The following is a 20,570-nucleotide window of genomic DNA, read 5'->3' on the forward strand; positions in this document are numbered from 1 at the left end:
GCTTATTCTCTAACCCATAGTGTTTCCATCTATTATGATTTAAGGACACAGGGAAAGAGATATCTGCCCTAAAACATCCACCTGCTTTTTGCGTGGTACTGTTGTTGCCATAATCATAGACACATACTGCCCCTTGGGTCCATCTCAGGTAAATTAAGATGAGATCAAATACTTGAAGTGTGGTCTCATTTCTTAGAACTTACCAAGTAAGAATTAAAGAGCAGGTACTTTTAGGAATGGATCCCTGAGAGATATTGAATAAGGTCTTGGAAAACAACTAAATGCAATAAACTCAAAGAAATGCAGGCCTAATGTGTGGCTAAGCCAAATGAGTTTGATGGACAATAAAGTTCTGTAAAGACAGGAGACCATAGCTATGAATTCATCTACTGTAGGGAATGGAGCAAAGGTACCCAGAGTTAAGAAAGAAGATTAAGGCCAAAATGTAGAAAGGGAAGTAGGTGGTTTCTAAATAGAGATTAAATCTAGCATCTAAGAATTGAGAGAAGAACCAAAGATGTACCAGATTCCAAAAGCACAGTCCAGTGGGTATCTTCCAAAAATTGGCATAGTCCAGAGAGAACAGATCTGGACTGCTAAGCCGGCTGGGCTAGCTGAGAGTAGTCAGTTTACAGTGCAGCACAAATGGACATATTCCCATAAGAGAATATGAATACTGAGCTGTGATCAGCCACTCTTCTTTCTTGCTTTTAGAAATGCTGTGTAGGATAACTTGAAATGGACTAGTCAGGAGGTATGTCTCCCTAGGCTACTTTAACTGTTTAACTATAATGAAGACAAGAACCTCAAGGAGCATTCAAAAAGAATCTTACAACTGGCTTTCATAATTCCATTTCAGCAAACAATGCATAGCTTTTCTCTTCATCAATATTCTGAAGTCTTCTACTTTATTGTAATTAATTCTGAGATGAGGGCTTTCAAATCCTCGTCTCCAGTCCACTCCCTTTTCTCACCACATCTTCCCTGAGAGAGTGTACATCTTCAGTCCACCGATTCTTTCATGTGGGTTTTTTTTCATGCTTAACTCCCTATTTTGCATAGACTCACCTTTTCCTCTGCCTTCTCATCAGCAATCTCATATGTCCCACCCCACTTAACCTAGCAAATCTCTGATTTTGGGTCAAGTGAACCACCAATTTTTCCTTGTGTCTGCATCCTGGGTGCTGAAAAAAATCAAATTATATGACTCGGTTGGTTGTATTACAGAATAATGGTCTCTGGTCTTAGTTTATCTCTCAGAAGCACACTTCTTCTTTAATTCATTCAACAAACTGTCATTGCTCACTACTTTCCCAATACGTGCAGAGAAGTATTTCAAAGTGTTGATATATATGTCAAAAGTACCAAATATTGATGCAAGTTTGAATAATGAAGAGCTCTTATGAGATGCTTGAAATGATTAAGGACGCATTAATTATCTTTTTACGTTGCCTTTTACCATAAGGATGACGACATCTTAGAATTTCTAAGGACACCCCCAAAACTAAATGTGAACAAGAACAGAGACTAGCTGTCAGCATCCATGGAGACACAGATCTCAGAACCTTCCAAACATGGAACTTCAGGAAAAAAGCACTGAGAATCAATGCTTTTCTCTCCCTTCACCACTGAAGCTTTGGGTCCTCAGCATTCTTTGAACTGCCTGGAGTTTCTGGCTGTGTTATCCAGCCTGTCCTCTCTAGGTAATACCCTCAGCTAGAAATATATCCTCCATCTTGTCTCAGAAAGCACTCTTGGGAGATATATTGTATGCCAGACTCTGTGTTGAGAACATAGACATGAATATGATTCCTTCAACAAAGTCACTGAATTTCCTCTTGAACTTCCATTGAACTGACACTTTATGATTGTTTTTATCATCTTAACTCAGAAAAATTATCATAGTCATATATGCAATTTGTAGTAAGGGTAAGCCTTGGAAATAGGCAGGTACTTTTCTCCCTTGGAAAAAAGTGGGAAATTTGGCAGAGTTTGATGGCTCACGCCTGTAGTCTTAGCACTTCGAGAGGCCAAGGCAGGAGGATCACTCGAGCCCAGGAGTTCGAGACCAGTGAGCTATGTTCATGCTGCTGCACTCCAGCCTGGGTGGCATAGTGTAACCCTGTCTCAAATAAATAAATAAATAACATTTTAAAAATAGGAAGGTAAGAAGGACAGATAACCATGTCGATAAGCCCTAAGGAAGGTGAGTATGGGAAAAACTGAAAACGTCATACACTGGCAGCCTGCATTTCCCATGAATGACTCTGTGATTTCCCCTGCTGTGGGTTCCTGGTAAGGGTGATGGGGACAGGAGTGGACTTGTGACCTTTAATGAGGTAAAGGTCAGGGAGAGCTGCTATTAATATGAAAAGGAAAAGACATTCTGAGCACCTTTTCACAACCCTAACTTACTAACTTACTACGTTATTTCACCTGTAGTTTCTTAAGACCTGAATGCTAGTTTACCCAAGGGTGTGTGCTTACTTTGTTGCTCTCCTTTTTACATTCAAAAATCTTCACTTGAACCCTTTCAAATTAAAGTCTGTGCCATTGGATAATAGTTGTTGAATAATAACTACTTTTCATTGGTTTCTATAATGTCTGAGACAGAAGATTGGAAAAGCGAATGAGACTCTGCCTTAACCTTCAGAACACAGGGAAGCAGTTCTGGGCAATAGTTAAGAGCACAGGTTCTCACATCAGATGCTGAGGGTGTGAACTCGCACTCTGCCAGTTTTCAGTTATTTAATATTAGATAAATTAACCTCATCATTCCTGGTATTTATATGTGAAATGGAGATAATCGATAGATTTATAGTATTAGTTTGAAGATTAAATGATATTATACATGTAAATATTGTTCAGTTTAATGTCTAGTACAAGAGAAAGTAATACATAAGTTTTAGCCATTATTTTTAGCCCTGGCTCTCAAGACATAACAAGCTTAGGCTATGAGGATGTCAGTCATGGTGAGCAGCAGAAGTTTCTCAGGGATTTACAAACTTACAAAATTCATAAGAGATAGGACTGTGGTTTAATTTTAAAACTAAGTCAAGCTTGTTTAAACTCCAGAAAGGGACATCAAAGTCCCAAATCAGGAATCAGTTGAATAATTTTGTCTCTTTTGACCTAACATGATGATTTATCTCTTGTCCCTTTTCTTTGCTCTTCTGTCTTCACTCTTTCCCTGGTAATCTCATTTAATATCAAGAGTCAAGCCGTCATCTTGAGAGAATTGAGTCTCAAATATCTTTCCTGAACTCCAGACCCATACTTCCAACATCCTGAAAAATATTTCTGCCTGGGCGTTCCCCCAGTCTAGGAAACTGTATTTTGCCTTCTTTATCTTAGTGTCTACATCTTCACTTACAAGAAGTATAAATATATTTGTGTTTAAATGGACATAGTGAAGAGAATATGCAAATATATACATGTAAATGAATGAGTGAATGAATAAAACTTGTCAACAGTTTTTCAATATAGACTAAGATTAGCATGTAAAAAGCCTTCAAACTATTTCCCATTCACGAAGTCAAACTAAGTTGAAACATAACATACTGACTTCATTCTTCAATTTGGAATAGATATCCAAAAGTCGGATTTGGTGAAGAACCTGTCCTGTCACCCAAAGTCAGTAAAAAGGCTTAGACAGCAAAATAATGAGATAGAAAGGAGGTTGTCAACCTCAGTCCCAGGCAGATCACAGACACACACTTGCATAATCATTGCTCTAAGTCCAAGCAATTTCTAAGGGTAGGAAAAAGCTAGATGATCTATATGGAATAAACTTGACTGTACACTGCAAGCATCAACTTCCTTTATGGAGAGCATGTGAGTTGTGGGTACAAGTGGTTGGGGATAATGGTGGACCCCACTGACAATGGACCAGGAGCTAAACATATAAATACATCCGCATCCTCTACTCATGGTCTAGACTCTAGTGAAAAAAGATCAGGCAGTAAAAAGCTGGAGAAAGTAGGTAAGAAACAGAGCTCCCACTCACTAGTTTTATTTATTTAACAAACAACTCCTGAATGCCCTCCAAGTTTCGCGGACTGTTAGATGCTCTGTCAGATATCCTAATCAAACCATGCAATAGGAGTGGTATTTGGTGTCCACACAAGTCTACTGTACTCTGGGGGGAAGTTGCTGCAACATTTCCAAGTCCTTCGGACTCCTTTTGAATACGCACACATACACACATACACATGTGTCCGGAACTACGGCATGGTGGGATGAAAGGGGCATGACCTTCCGTTCAGGTGACCAATGTATTGGAGTAGAAGGGACACATCTTCTTTGATCTTTGTCACCAGGAAACCTCCAGTGTCAGCCTCATGAGGCTTCTACAGGCTGGCCTCCACTGAATAATTGAATAGTAAGCCGGAGACAGATGGAGACTGGAAGCAGATTTTGATTCCTTATCCTGGCCAAGTTTAATATTTCCAAGGACTTGTATCCCCTGAAAAGATACACTGAAGTCCTAATACCTGTACCTCAGAATGTGATCTTATTTGGAGATAAGGTTTTTACAGAGGTAAACAAGTTAAAACAAAGTCTTTAGGTTGGCCCCTAACCTTATATGGCAGGTGTTCTTATAAAAAAGGGAAGTTGGGGGCACAGACACGTGTTCAGGGAGAATGCCATGTGAGGATGAAGGCAGAGGTCAGGGTGAGGCTTGTTCATAACAAAGAACACCAAAGATTGCCAGCAAACCACCCAAAGTAAGGGATAGGCATGGGACTGATTCCCCACACAGCTCTCAGAAGGAACCAACCCTACTGACACCTTGGCCTCAGACTTCCAGCCTCCAGAACTATGAGAGAACAAATTTCTGTTGTTTAAGACTGTCACTAAGTTTTTGGTGTGTACTTTATTATGGCAGCCCTAGCAAGCTGATACACAAGGCTAATGCTTCCAGCTGTTCTGGAAACCAAATTGTATCCAGGTTCATATGCTACCTCATAGGAGATGCGAATGCTTATCAAAATCTTTTCAAATTTATGTTAATAGTATTGAAAGGGAAAAGAAAAAAGAGCAAATATTGTCTCTTCAGAATGATTTTCCCAAAATAATGACAATGTGCTCTTTGAAAAGCTCTTCTCTTTGGAAAAGGCATCCTATATCCTAATCATTTGTTTCCAGCTGACACAAAGAACTGCTCTTTTATTTCAACAGCAGATAACCACGTTTCAACAATTAAACCAAAACAGCAGTAATTAACATAAATTGTCTTATGAGTTGCTTGTACACTACCTCATTTTGTTTCATGAGCAGGGCCATGAGATAAATTAATTAAAAAACAGAACAGACCAAAGATAGGCAAGTTTGGGTACATTAATACTTACTATGAAATTATGATTATGACAGCTTAGATAAAGTGAAAACTATTTAAACAAGGCTTCATTGTTTCCTTGTTCTAGGCTAATAAATATCACCATTCAATTCTGCAACATCAAACCAGAGCTCAGGGAGGCATTGTGACTTACAAGTGAAGAGAATGGATTCTAACCTGGGTTTAGCAGGTATAGCTATGTAGTTTGCAGGGCAGGTGCAAAATGAAAATGCAGAGTTCATTGGCAAAAAGCAGGAAAAGAGTCATTGAAGGTACTAAAATAATATAAGGTTTCCTTCCTTCTTCATCACGGGGTTTTAAATTCTGTTTAATGTTGTTTAATGTGGTTCTAAGTAAATTAAAATCAAAATTTTTAATTGGCTGGGTGCAGTGGCTCATGCCTGTAATCCTAGCACTTTGGGAGCTCAGGAGTTCAAGATCAGCCTGGGCAACACGGTGAAACCCCGTCTCTACTAAAAATACAAAAAAATTAGCCAGGCGTGGCAGCGTGCGCCTGTAGTCCCAGCAACTCGGGAGGCTGAGGCAGGAGAACTGCTTGAAACTGGGAGGCAGAGGTTGCAGTGAGCCAAGATCGCACCACTGCACTAGAGTCTGGGTTACAGAACAAGACTCCATCTCAAAAAAAAAAATTTAATTATGAGTGAATTTTACCATTTAGCTTTATGTTGTGCAATGAGTTTTAAATGCCAATGTAAGAGTATTTGATGTGTATGCAGAATCACTGAAATCCAACACCATGTATTTCATAGTTTTTACATGCATATTTATTTTGTTCTTACCAGAACAGTGGAAACACTGCACAGAACAAACTTGAATGTGTTTATTTCAATTCTCGACGCACACACATTCCACAAACTCTCCCTACCTTTGGGGTTACTGATGGCTAAGGAAAGATTGAAAGGAAAAAGAACTGTGGGTTGCCCTATCTTTCGCTTTCTTTCTATGTCAGCACGTTCAGCATAAGTGGCTGACTACTGCAAGGGCATAACACACGTAAGAAAGGACACAATAGGGCTCCTTGGTGGTTTGAGTTTCTTGGAACACCATAGTCTTCTCTTTGTGTTCTAAGCAAGTTCTCCTTGGAATGGAAAGTGTAACCTCTCTTGGGGTTGTCAGGGGCCCCCACCACCCTTCCCAATCACTCAGAATGAACATAACAGGCTTACCTTGCAATCACTTGGAGTCTCCTTGAACTCCATGCATTGTGGTATACCAGAATTCTGTGCTCAAAGCCATCACATGCTCTGTGCACACGAAGCGGCAAGTAACAGCATGAGCTCCATCATTGCATTGCACTTCTGTTACAAATCACAAGTTCAAAGATAATTAAGAATATCTAACAGTGACAGCAGACCATTAAACCAAGCGTGGGGCCCTGTGTAATTGCATAGTTTGCACAACCACAAACACAGCCCTGGGTTCTTGCCTGGATTCTCCCAGTAACTTACTATATCCTGAGCAATCCACTAATCTCTATGGGAGTCATTTTCCATGCCTGTGAAATAAGAAGGAACAAACTCTCATACTACTCAAAAATTCTAGGGATCTGCACTTTTCATGGCATTTCTTTCTCATCTTTCCTTATCCATTTTTACAGCAGTCTCACCCACTCCTACTCACAAGAATACAAATTCTATAAAGGCGGAGACTTGCTCACCACGTTATCCACAATGAGTAAAACCAGGCTTAGAATATAGTAGGTCCACTTTTAAATTTACAATGAATGAAGGAATAATAAACAACACCCTCACCACTGTACTACCTAATCTTCCCCACTCTCTTTATTCATATAATAAAACCTAGGGCCAAGTACTTTAAAAGCATAGAACATTGAAACCAAAAACCAACTCTAGCCTAATGATGTAGTTTTGATGACCTATGCAATTAATACAAATATAGTGCCAACATTTTAAATTTGGGGAATTTCACATTAGATATAACATTCCAGTTATTTTTTAAAACCCTAAAAACATGGTGCTACTCATCCGAAGTAGAGCTGGGCACACTCTCAAGTTTGTCATAGCCTTATTAGGCCTGCTTCTCTCATGAATGTCACCTGAGGTCCCCTCTAAATATTTGATTTAATGATCTCTGTTTTAGATCATCTGGAGAGAAATAAAGGACATGATACTGATGATTTCAAGTCATCCACAGTGACATGGCTTATTGGCATTTTTTGTCTACCCTCTCAGGGCCAGCATTCTAACAAGCAAAGCATCACAAGCCTGGGCCTGCCCATGGTATGGCTAAGGATGTGTCTCTCACACCAAATCCTTTTTTGTAGACCCTTGACAGTGTCTCTTTGCAGCCTCAAATTGTCTAATTTAATAGAAAGCCCCTGATACATCAATAATTCATAACAAGGTCCTAATAAATCAATGAGCTAATGCTTCTCCAAAGCAATTTCATTTTAAAGAAGCTCTAGCCAGAGAATTGCAATGCTCTACATTCATTTAATTTCAGTTGCTGTGATACCTGAGTTCAGGACATAGTTTTGATGAGAAAAGTGAGTTGAAGCACAGCTCGAATCATATCAACAAGTTAATATCTATTTTTCTGATTTTTGAAGTTTACCCTATATATAGAACAGCTCTAAAGTAAAGTCTGTGACTTTCATAAAGTAGATAATATTATATTTCTAAGTACTTGTGGTTAGGTATAAGTTCATACTAATCAGATATGTATAATTCATAAGCACTTGGGGTGAAATTTATTACCAGGTACTATTATATTGGAATATGTCTATCACAGTATATATATATGAATTAAACTTTTTCATATATATGTGTTTATGTGTGTATACACACATGCACACACACACATCTATATATATAGAGAGAAAAGAGATCATATTTATGACAAGGTATTAATATTTTATAATATATATTCAATAAACACAATCAGAATCAGAAAGATTATTGTAAATTTAAAAATGATTTCATTTGATAGTGAAAGTCTATATATTCTTATAGCTCAAGACCCTGCACTGTTTTCTAATAAGATATTTAAAACCAAACCAAATGCTCAGAACATTTTTTCCAGCCAGAAAATCAAGTTGTTTCATTTGTTTTAGTACAAAGAATGTGCTTTAGTAAGGCCTTTGTCTTGAGGATTTTACCATTGTCCTTGAAACTCACTTTAAAATTCAGTCTTTTGAAAACTGCACAAGTAAAAAAGGAAATTTTCTTTCCCTATGAAATTTAATTTACATGTAAAATTAATTTGAAATCTAACATGAAGTCAGATTTTTACAAGCATTATTCCAAAACTCATGCCAAGAAACAGGCACTTGTACAATTTTATGCCTCGCACTTAATTTCTTCTTAAGTAAAGCAATTGAAAAATTTCATTAATTTTTTTCTTGACCATTAGCTTGAAAGTTTTTATTTAATGAGACCATCAATTGAAGCTATTTTATGTATTCTATGGTTGCCTCTGAGGTTAATTCTCTATTACCTGTTTTAACCATGCTATAGTCCAGACAAAAGTTTTATTTACTGATTTGTTTGAACAGTTACAGTATTCTATACCCTGGGCATTATAATTACTCTAACTTTCCTCCAAAATCTTGTGATCTTTTGACCCCAGGGCCAGTAAGGGTGCATGTTCAGAGACACCATTCAGGCTCTGCTTGCCGTTTGGAGTGGAGTTTGGAGAAGGATGGGGATGCTTTTGCCTTTCATGCCTTCTCCCATCCAATTTGCCATGATGAGAGCATGCTACCATTTAAGTGGCCAGGGCCCTGGAAACGCCTCCTACTGCATATCAGATACATACATCCTGGGTTTAAAACTGTAAACAATAAAAGACCTGGGCTTTTTTTTCTGTGGTTTTTTTTTTTTTTTTTCCTACTTTACTGATTTTTCCACTTGTATTTCTCACTCTTTCCTTATTTTGACTTTTTAGTGTCTTTGCGTGTTTTCTTAACTTTTGAATTGTATGTTTATTGCTTTTATTTTCTTTCTTTTAAAAATGCTAACATGGTTTCTATAAGCTTTTCTTCTAGAAATTGTATAATTTTGATTTCTATATTTCTTTTGACTCAAGATTTATTTTTAAAAGGATTCTTGTCTTCAATCAGGTAGATTTTACTTTTTGTCGTTGGTTTCTAGTTACACTGCATATTTATATTGGCAGACATCACTTGCATAATTTATTGTTGATTTATTATTCTTTAATGATTGGGCAAGAGATCCTTTCTGTATTGTGAATTATTTTTAAATATGTCTCATACTACTTTTCCTTATTTTCTTGCTAACTCTTTCGGCTCTACCAGACAGTGGGCAAGAGGGGCACAGTAGTATACAGAACACAGACGTGGACCCCAGTCAGACCTGAGTGTGAATCTCTGCTGGGCTTCCTGGCTGTGTGACTGAGGCAAAGCGATCTTTTAGTTTCAGTTTCCTCAACTGGACAAATGCTAAGATAATGTACGCAAAGCGTTTAAAGAGGTACCACGAAAATGGTTGTTATTCATCTCATCATCATCATTATGATTATTACTCTTGTCCACTTCACTACCAATAAATTACTTACATAAAAATTGCTTTTATGAAATTCCTGGAGAAATAGGAAACTGTTGCCTAGTTAATGTGAATAGGGGATACAAACACACACGTATATAGAGAGATATATGCATGCTATATGCAATTTTATTAATCTTTTTATTAATCCTATAATGTAAGTAAAGTGGGAAATATTCCACCCATCATATAAAGAGACCATGATTAGATCATCTGTGGAGCCACCTTCAATGACAAAGGAACTATTAATTCCAGGGGTTTGACCCAGGCCTTCTAACTAAAACTATATTCTACGTAATCACACATTCCTACTTGATTTAATTTATGTTGCTCAAATGATTTCTGAGTATGCATCAGGTAACTGTGAAGTAGTTGTAAAAGCAGGCCATTATCCGTAGTAGTCATGGTACACTTTCACATTTCCAAGGACAAGAATATAGGTTAAGAAATAGCCCAGTCTAATTGGATCTACATTCATGCTCTTAATGTGTAAGGAAAACATGGAATAAGAGAACATAACCAGTGAAGAACAAGTTTAAGACATTTTTTGTTTGGTTATGTTTTTGACACCAGCAATCTGAAATTCTGAAAAAAAACCATTTGCAACAATGAGACATCTTAGCTACTTTCCTCAGGAAGTCCAGAGAATTGTGGAATTTGTTCAAAGCTGGAAGACCTTTGAGACGGAGGTCAAGAAAAACAAAAGATGCTCCAAAGAGTGCTGTCTGGGCAAGTCATTTCAAAATATTAAATTGGTTATTGTCTCTCAAAACAACACTACTGGGAGCTATATAATTCTATTATATATATAGATGCCTCATATCATCGATATCTCCCAGGAGTTCTGAAGTGCTTCATAACTGACTGGTTCCCCGTCCCCCACCTCTGGAGAATGACAGAAAAGGTAGTGATCCTGAACTTGCATCTAAATTGCTTGCATGGGCATCTTTAATGTACCTACAGCAGACTTGGACACGGGTGCTAATGCTGCACAGTGCCCCTTCGGTTCTTCTTCAGTCCAGGTGATAGATTATAGAGATAGCAGTTTGACTTTGGATTATAAAGAACATCACTGGGAGGCAGAGGCAAGTCGATTGCCTGAGCTCAGGAGTTGGAGACCAGGCTGGCCAACATGGCAAAACCCTGTCTCTACTAAAAATGCAAAAAAAATTAGCCAGTCACGGTGACGCATGCCTGTAGTCCCAACTACTTGGGAGGCTGAGACATGAGAATTGCTTGAACCTGAGAGGCAGAGGTTGCAGTGAGCTGAGATCATGCCACTGTACTCCAGCCTGGGCGACAGAAAGAGACTCTGTCTCTAAATAAATAAATAAATAAATAAATAAATAAATAAATACACCATCCCCATAACCTTGTAAAATGTTAGTTTACCAAACAAAGTATCCATTTCACATTTGATTTATGGGTATATTTTAGAAAATGATACTTTCATAAAAAGGCCTCTGTGTTTGTTTGGTGAGGAAAAAAAAAAAACAAATTACAACCTAAGAGGAAGAGAGTGCACTGGGGTGGGAGATGTTTACAAGGGAGTGCGCTCACCTTTCACAATGATTTATTTAACAAGCATGTATTGAGCCTCTATTGAATGCTCAAAGATAATAGAAAAGTGCTTTCCGTACAAAGAAGACTCCCATTCAAAGTAGGATTGAGATTGACAAGTGGTTCCAGATCTTCAGACACATGGCCTCCTTTCAGGGCCTTCTCTTTGAGTCATCAGTTTTGTTCCATTGCTAGAGAACTCCCCTTTGACATACAAGCGTTCAGCTAAAGCTGTGCTCAGGAACACTATGCAACCAGGACATCTGTGTCCTGTGAGACCTGTGAGAGGTACCCCAAGGTTTCTGGTCCCTTGGCCACTAAAATACTCTTCCTGTCTTCCGTAAAAGTGTAATAGTTTTTGCCCCTAAGAGTGGTAAAAATGCCGACAGGATTTATTTCATTTTTCATCCATTTCCTGGGATGGTTGGACTGAGAGAAAAATATAGACCAGTAAATTTTCATTATATATGTGAACAGTTGATCTGAGTATGAAATAATACTCATTGATATGGTTGAAGTATCTGCAGAAATCCACAGATGTGCCTTGCAAAACCATGTATCAGGGCCCTTTGATGACATATATGTAGGAAAAGATGGTAAAAGCATAAAAATTCTCACAATCCAACTGAGAACCTAGAAAAGAAAATGTGTAAGTTATACATATTAAAAAACATAAACATAAAGCTTTAGTCAATGTAGTTTTATATCAATTCATTCGTACTCAGTTATTTAAACTATTGTTATCTATTAATAATTCATTCACAATAAAATTATTGGATTCCACTTTTAGTCATGATGGAATAACTGATATCAGATTTGCTTTCTTACTGTAAACAACTAGGAAACAGGGCAGAGTATAGAAAAGGACTGTTACCAGATCTTGGAAATGGCAGTACAGGATTATGATCCCTGAGAGAAAATAAACAAATGAAGTGACCTCTGTAATTTTCTCACCTTCCTTTCTTCCAGGCCACAATACAGGGAGAAGGAGCATAGCACTCTCACCGGGCTGAGGATACAGAGTTTGGAGTTCAGGGAAGATGGAGAGATTGGAATGTGTGGTGCAGGTTGCTAGAGAAGCAAGCTATGCAGATAAAAACATCCCCCAAATCTGCATGGAATCCTCTGTAGTCTTTGCCTGAATAACGTGAGCATACTGTGAGAATCCACAAGGCTAGGCAGTAAAAAACAACTTCTGAAGAAAAACAACAAAAAGCAGGGAGCTATGTGCAGAATAATTCCCAGAGCTCACACAGGACTGAGACATCTTTCAGATTCATCCAGTTAGCGTGGAGTATACTCTTGAAACACCCAGAATATTCAGGAGAGACTGAAGACACTCCAGTCTCTTAATAATAAAGCTAAACTGCTTCTAGAATAAAGGCTGGCCTAAACCCATCCTAACAAGTTTTAAAATAAGCTTTAAAAATATGGAGCTCATGTATAAATAACTTAATGCCAAAAGAAAATTTAATACTACTTAAAGAAAAATAAAACCCCAAAGAGACATATTATATATATATTTTTATATATGTTTATATATTTTAAGTAATATATGCTAGTATAATACATAAATATATTATGTTAATATATATTATATTATTCAGTAATATAATATATGCTAATATAGTATATAAATATATATTTTGTTTTATATATTTACATATATTCTCTCTCTGTCATTTTATATCTAAATAGAAAAAGAGAGAGAGAGATACTTGCAGCAATGTGATGTCACAATGTCCAGCTTCCATTAAAAATCACTGAACATGTGGAGAAGCATGAAAAATGTGACCCACAACCATAAGAAAAATCAGTCAATAGGCACAGATGCAGAAATAATAGAGAGAGAACATCAACAAGGAGTTTAGGAAATCTATTATAAATATGATCAGAGATTTTTTTAAACATAAGAATGTTATGGAAATTTTAAATGCAAGAACATCTAAGAGAGAAGAAAGATGGAATTGAAAAAGCAATTTGTAGCCAGGTTATGAACTATGGAGTCAGATTTGTGCACCTGCATGCCCAAATGGATTATACACTTCAGAGTGGAACTGATAGGCAGAGAGACCCTGGAGCAGTACTGCATTGGTTACCAGACTATAGGTACTAGACACCTCAGCACGACCCTCTCAAGACACTTAATCCCACAATGCCTTCCTTCCTCTCTGATAAATAGTTGTAATAATATTACCTAGTTACAGGTTATGCTGGTGACTAAGTTACTACAACCAAAGGGTTATAGAAGTGTTAGCTATTATTATGTGTGTATGTGCATGTGTGTATACACACACCGACTTATACATGACATTATTCTCTGTTTTTCTCTTATAAGTTCTGTGGGAAGTCATCACTGCCTAGAGTAGAGAGTGAAATCAGCAAGTATTTAGCATACACTATATATATGACTTCCTAACATCTGAGTCTAGGAAGTCAGTCTGATAACCATCACAGCTTTCCTCCATCCATCCAACTCTAACTGGAACCATATGGATATTATAAAATCTCAACTTTGAACTCCCTTTAATACAGCCACAGGCTCAAGTTTATTTAAGTGTTTGATCTCCTGTTTTCCCTATGTATGAGATGGGAGTATTTTTCTATCAATATTTAAAAGCTGGTACCAAATGACCTTGAATATGGTTAAATAGTTTTCTCTATCAGTTCATCTCTTATGGTTTGGCTCTAGTGAAGTTTAAGGAAGTGATTTGATTATAGAAGGATGTGGGATTCTACCAACTGCACATTTCTAATCTTAGTGGAGGCATTTACTTATTTCATTAAGTGTTCACTTGGTGTCTCACCTTCTTGGAAGAGTTTTGTCATGTGCACTAGCCAGGGTTCAAACAGAGAAGCAGAACCACTAGGAGATTTATATGCATGAGAATATCATAAGGGATTTCACAACCGTGGAAGCTGGTTAAGTTTCAAGTGAGATGCCAATGCAGGAAGTCCAGAGGGCAGATAGTCAGGAAGATTATTGCTATAGACTGAATGTTTGTGTCCCAACAAAATTTATTTGTTAAAAGTCTAACCCCCAATGTGATGGTATTAGGAGATGGGGACTTCAGGAGGTGATTAGTTCATGAGGGTGGAGCCCTCATGAATGCAATTGCTGTCTTCATAAAAGAAATCCTAGAGAGCTCTCTCCCCACTTCCACAGATGTCTCACTAGACACTGAATCTGTTGGCACCTTGATCTTGGACTCCCCAGCCCCAAGAACTGAGAGAAATAAGTTTCTGTTGTTTATAAGCTTTCCGGTATATGATAGTTTATTGTAGAAGCCCAAATGGCCTAGGGCAGTTACAAAGTAGGGGAGAGCAAAACAAGCTGGAGCTCAAGTGCATGCAGCGGGACACAAAGGCCCAAGGACTGTTGTAAACTCTTGTCCACTCTTCTTGCTCTGTCACTGGTAGTATGGGCATTCTGCAGAAGCCAGGGCCCTTCCTCAACAGAGGTAAAGACATATACCTGACCCAGAAATCAGAGAAGCAGGAGAAGGCTCCAGGGAGAGGAAAAGCAGCTGCAGACCCACGTGTTGCTTTAAGCCAACAGAGTCAGTCATCTATTGTTGACTATCTGTGTTGAAAACCAACGTATAAATTGCAGAATCATAAGGCTGCTAGAAATTGCAGAGGTCTTTTATTCCAGTCTTCCATCTCCAGAAAGGCTTTGTCCAAATCTTTTCAGACAAAACCCCAGCCATCTCTCTCTTTGTGCAAGGTGTCCTCACATAGGCTTTTAACCACCTTTTGCATTATTTAGCAATAGGTTGGACTCTGTTTCTATCTCTATCAATTGTAAAACTGAAATAATCTTGAAAATTTGGACTATGTATCTATTATTAACTAACATTTCTGGAAAACTAAAGTGAAAATGGAATTTGTGGATTTGTGAGGAAATAGTTGTAATTATCTACCTGACATTGACAGTGGCTATTTATTCATTTGGTCAGTGGTCAATTTGACTGGCTACTCCAGAACTTCATGGCTACCCTAGTTCATGGGCCAAGTGGACTGTGCTGAGACCATAACAAGCCCTAAGGCCAAAATAAGCAATTTTGGGATCTCAAGTATGACTGTTCTTGCCTGTAATCCCAGTGGGGAGGCTGACGGGGAGGATTGCTTGAGGCCAGGAGTTTGAAACCAGCCTGGACAACATAGTAAGATCTCATCTCTATAAAATAATAAAAAATTAGCTGGTCATGGTGGCTGGCATGTTACTGTAGTCCCAACTACTGGGAAGGCTGAGCTGAGAGGATGGCTTGAGCCCAGGAGCTCTAGGCTGCAGTGAGCTGTGATAGCACCACTGCACTGTAGCCTGGGTGGCAGAGCGAGATCTCCTGTCAAAAAAAAAAAGAGAGGAATACTTTCTGGGAGACTCAGGTGACCACATATTTATCTTGTTAGTAAATATTACTACTTCTAGTAAGATAATTTCCCCTTGTTTCTATCATAAACCTTCAACTTCAACAATTCCCTTTTCTTTATTCAAGTTGAATCAGTAACAGAGTGTCCAGCACCTTGCTGATTAGGCCTTTGTATGAATGAAGACATTTTAGCCACACAGTTTTTCTTAAGTGATTCTGATTTCTGTAGCCATCCTACTCCTTTATTTTCCAGCCTTTTGGTCATTCCTTCTCTTCATCTCCCCAAATCTTGACAAATTCTCTTCCCATTTCCTAGGCTCTAAAACTAAAAGTTAGATAGAGGACACTGTTTGAACTGGGATTAAAGATTTGCAGAGGAAATTTATGCAGCGTAATTTTCTTACTATATTTGGTGTGGACATCTTCTAAACAATATTCTGGACGGGAAGTTCACAGCCCTTCACTGTTGCCCAGTTCTGCAATTCATTTGATCACTTTGTCTTCATGGAGTCCTTGTGCCATTTTAAAGGCTTTATGTTAATAACTTAAGCTGCACTTACTATATTTTATATCATATAAACAGTCTGTAAAGAGCCCTTAAAAGACAAATTGATTTTTTTGGTTAATCACAACAAGCAAAAGGACAGTTCACCTTCACCTCCTAGAGGTTGTTATATTTCATTTGCCAAGCAATCAGGAATAAGAATTATGCAACAGAATTCTACTAGAACACTCTCAACTGTCAATATCATGTACAGATCATGTCTACCAGTGGCATTACTGAAGGTGAATAGTGAATACTGTCTTTATAGGAATCCTGCATGAGACCGTGATTTACTTTGCTCTCCTATTACCTCTAGACTATTTAGAGCTTCTCAGAAGAAATGTGATGGATATTGTCTTTGTCTGCCCAGGTTGCCATAGTAAAATACCATATACTGGGTGTTTTAAGTTACAGAAATTTATTTCTTACAGTTCTGGAGTCTTAGAAGGCCCAGTCAGGGGGCTAGACAGTTCTGTTTCTGCTGAGGCCCTCTTCCTGGTGTGTAGCTGGCACCTTCTTTCTGTGTCCTTGCTTGGCAGAAGAGAGCATGATCTGGTGTCTCTTCCTTTTTCATAAGGGCACGAGCCCTATTGGAGTAGGACCCCACCTTCATGATCTCTTTTAACCTTTATCATCTACTCACATGTTCTATCTCCAAATATTGTGGGTGAGGCCTTCAACAGGTGAATTTGGGGGAACACAAAACTTCAGTCCGTAGCATTCTGCCCCTGACCTCTCAAATTTTAAATTCTTCTTCCATGCAAAATATGTTCATTTTGTTCCAACAATTCCAACCCTAAAAGTCTAAATTCATTCCACTATCAACTCTAAAGCTTAAAGTTCAAAGTCTCTCCTAAACATCTAAATCAGATATAGATGTGACTCATGGTATAATTCATTCTGAGGCAGAATTCCCCTGCAGCTGTGAACCTGGGAAACCAAATGAGTTATGGGCTTCCAAAGCACAATGGTGAGAATAGACATTCCCATTCTCAAAGAGAAAAATTGAAAGAAAGAATGTAGTGATGTCTCCAAGAAGATACAAAACCAAGGAGGGCAAATCCATTAGACCTTAAGGTCTGAGAATAATCCTCTTTGTCCTGATGTCTGTGATAGTTAATACTGAGTGTCAACTTGATTGGATTGAAGGATACAAAGTATTGATCCTGGGTGTGTCTATGAGGGTGTTACCAAAGGAGATTAACATTTGAGTCAGTGGACTGGGAAAAGGCCGACCCACTCTTAATCTGGGTGGGTACAATCTAATCAGCTGCCAGCATGAGGAGACTATAAGCAGCCAGAAAAATGTGAAAGGAGAAACTGGCCTAGCCTCCCAGCCTACATCTTTCTCCCATGTTGGATGCTTCCTGCCTTTGAACATCGGACTCCAAGTTATTCAGTTTTGGAACTTGGACTGGCTCTCCTCTCTCCTCAGCCTGCAGATGGCCTAAGGTGGGACCTTGTGATAGTGTGAATTAATACATAACAAATTTCCCATATAAATATATATATATATATATATATATATTTCCACTAGTTTTGTTCCTCTAGAGAACCCTGACTAATACAATGTCCCAACTTTCAGGCTTCCTGGAATGGTAGTGTCATTCCACAGTTCTGCAGAGCCACTCTGTCCCTCCAGCTATCTGGAAGGGACCTGCCCCCACAACTGTCTGAGAGGACCAAACCCCTGAGGCTCTCTGTGAGGGCCACATAGCTCTATGCTAGATCCCCTTTCTCTGAAACCAAGGAGAAAACAGTCTTACCCCCTGGGCCTGTGGCAGGAGTGGCAGTCATGCCTATCTCTGAATTCACTTCAGGACCATTCTTCCCTTTTCTTGAAGAACAGTGCATCTTCACAGCCAAATACCTCTATGGTCCTGCCTTGTGGAATCCAAGAAGCCTGCCAACCTTCCTTTACTTTGTCCCATCTCCATCCCCTTTTGTTCAAACTGGCAGAGTTTCTGCTCATATATGCCATAGACTCTTTATCAAGTGATAGTTCAGCCACACCTTTGGTGTTCTCTTTAGAACATGCTTTATCTTTTTTTGCAATAGGGATAGACTGAGGATTTTCTCAATATTTAATTTCCAATATTTTGGGGGATTTTTGTGAGTTGGTTGGTTTGGGGTTTTATTGTTTGCTTAACAATTCCGTCTTCAATTTATCTCTCTCTTCTTGTATTTACTATAAGCAGTCAGGTGGTACCAAGCCACTCCTTCAACACTTTGCTTAGAAATCTCTTCAGTTATGTAACCAAATTCCTTGCCCCCAAGTTTTACCTTCTGCAACAAGTAAGGAGGCATAGTTCAGGCAAGTTTGTTACTTTATAACAAGGATAACCTTTCCTTGAGTTTCCTATAACATGTTCCTCATTCCTATCTGAAACCTCACGAGAATGGCCTCTAATGTACATATTTCTACCAACATTCTGTTCATGATTATATCCCAGCCCAAGGAAGTTGGGTGGGACAAGTTTTCCCCTTACTCCTGGGAATGTCAGCCTTTTGTCCTGTACAGGCCCACAACTAACTGAATGAGACCCACTCACAATATGGAGGACAATAAGCTTTACTCAGTCTACTGATTCAAATGTTGGTTTCATCCACAAACACCTTCACAGACACATCCAATATAATGCCTGAATAAATATCAGGGCACCCCATGGCCGTGACAAGTTGGCACGTAAAATTCACCGTCATAGATACCTTCTATTTTAGTTTCAAAATTTGTCTGGATTTATTGAAAGGATATGCTTTTTATTGTCTGTTTAATTGATTCAACCAACGAAAATTCATGAGTTACTATTATGTGCAGAGCTATACACTGTCCTATATTCTGTATAAAATTCTGAGTGCTCAGAGAAAGATGTTTTTCATTTACCACTTAAGCAGAGGAGGGAATAATTACTTTCTTTCCCTTTAAGAGACAAAAGATATTTGGGAAAATGCTGGTTAGTGGAATACCTGTTCTCAGTATGGTTTTCAAACACTTTAGACTTACAAATAAGTGACCTGTTACAGATATTGATATTGGCAATATCAGCAGGTCTGAGACCCAGACCAAGATAACTATATTGGAAACCTACAGTGAAAATCATACATAAAAAGAAAAAATATTCACTTACTTGCAACTGTAGATATGTGCTGATGAGAAGAGAGTGAGAACTGAAATCATTGGTCATTCCAAATGGCCTGAGGGCCCAGTCTCAACCCTAACCCTGCCAGAGAAGGGCAGGTTTCTAGGGACTGTTTGATTTGTGGCCTGTGACTCAGCGGGACTTCAGCAGTACTTGTGTCTCGTAAGAGAATGATTTGCTGCAAGCCTCATTTAAAGGGTCACTAGAAAGCTATGATTTTTTGACCTCTGCCTGTTTCTGCCCAATGCATGTAGAAACAAACAAACAAAACGTTTTGATCAAACTAGCTCCCTTCAAAAAAAAAGGTAAGATAGTAGTGGCAGTACAGGTAACAAAGTCACTTCTTGATGATATCTAGATGTGGACAAAAGAAAACAGCAATAAAGAGCCCTAGTATCTCATGATGGTGAGATCATTGTGGCAACACACTGACTCTTCAGGGAATGTGCCTGTGTCTAAGATACTTTCTCAGTGTATATTTAGGATCCTATTCTGCAGTACAAGCACTAAGCTATTCCCCATTTTAGTGGTATCTATAAAAGATAATAAAAATCACTGGATATTTACAAAAACCTTATCTATGGAAAGAAAAGAACAAAGTTTCCAACAAATACATCAGAGTTTCGTGAAAGAAAATCAATTCAGCCAGATGCAGTGGCTCGTGCCTGTAATCCCAACAGTTTGGGAGGCTGAGGCAGGAGGATCACTTGAGCCCAGGAGTTCAAGACCAGCCTGGGCATAGCAAGACCCTGTCTCTACAAAAAATAAAATAAAATAGCCAGGCATGGTTGTACATGCCTTATTCCCAGCCTCTGACTCAGCGAAGCATCAGCAGTGATGCCTTCTATTCAGAGACTGAGGCAGGGGATTCACTTGAGCCTGAGAGGTTGAGGCTTCAGTGAGCCATGATCATGCCATTGCACTTCAGCCTGGGCAATAGAGTTCTTTTCCTTCTTCAAAAAAAAGGAAAGAAAGAGGGAGAGAGAGAGAGAGAGAAAGAGAAAGAAAGACAGACAGAAAGAAAGAAAGAAAGAAAGAGAAAGAGAGAGAGAGAAAGAGAGAGAAAAAGAA

At 38.5% G+C, this 20,570-nt stretch overlaps 1 long non-coding RNA gene across 1 annotated transcript in view; it reads right to left on the reverse strand.

Moving 5' to 3' along the window:
- LOC144340290 (uncharacterized) overlaps positions 1 to 19,654 on the reverse strand; it is a 103,747-nt gene extending 84,093 nt beyond the window's left edge. Inside the window, exon 1 of the long non-coding RNA XR_013416228.1 lies at positions 19,488 to 19,654. This is a non-coding gene — a long non-coding RNA (uncharacterized LOC144340290). The remainder of the gene's footprint in view (positions 1 to 19,487) is intronic.
- Between the last annotated feature and the right edge of the window lie 916 nt (positions 19,655 to 20,570).

This window comes from Macaca mulatta, chromosome 4 (genome assembly GCF_049350105.2).
Source record: "Macaca mulatta isolate MMU2019108-1 chromosome 4, T2T-MMU8v2.0, whole genome shotgun sequence".
Taxonomy (NCBI): Eukaryota; Metazoa; Chordata; class Mammalia; order Primates; family Cercopithecidae; genus Macaca; species Macaca mulatta.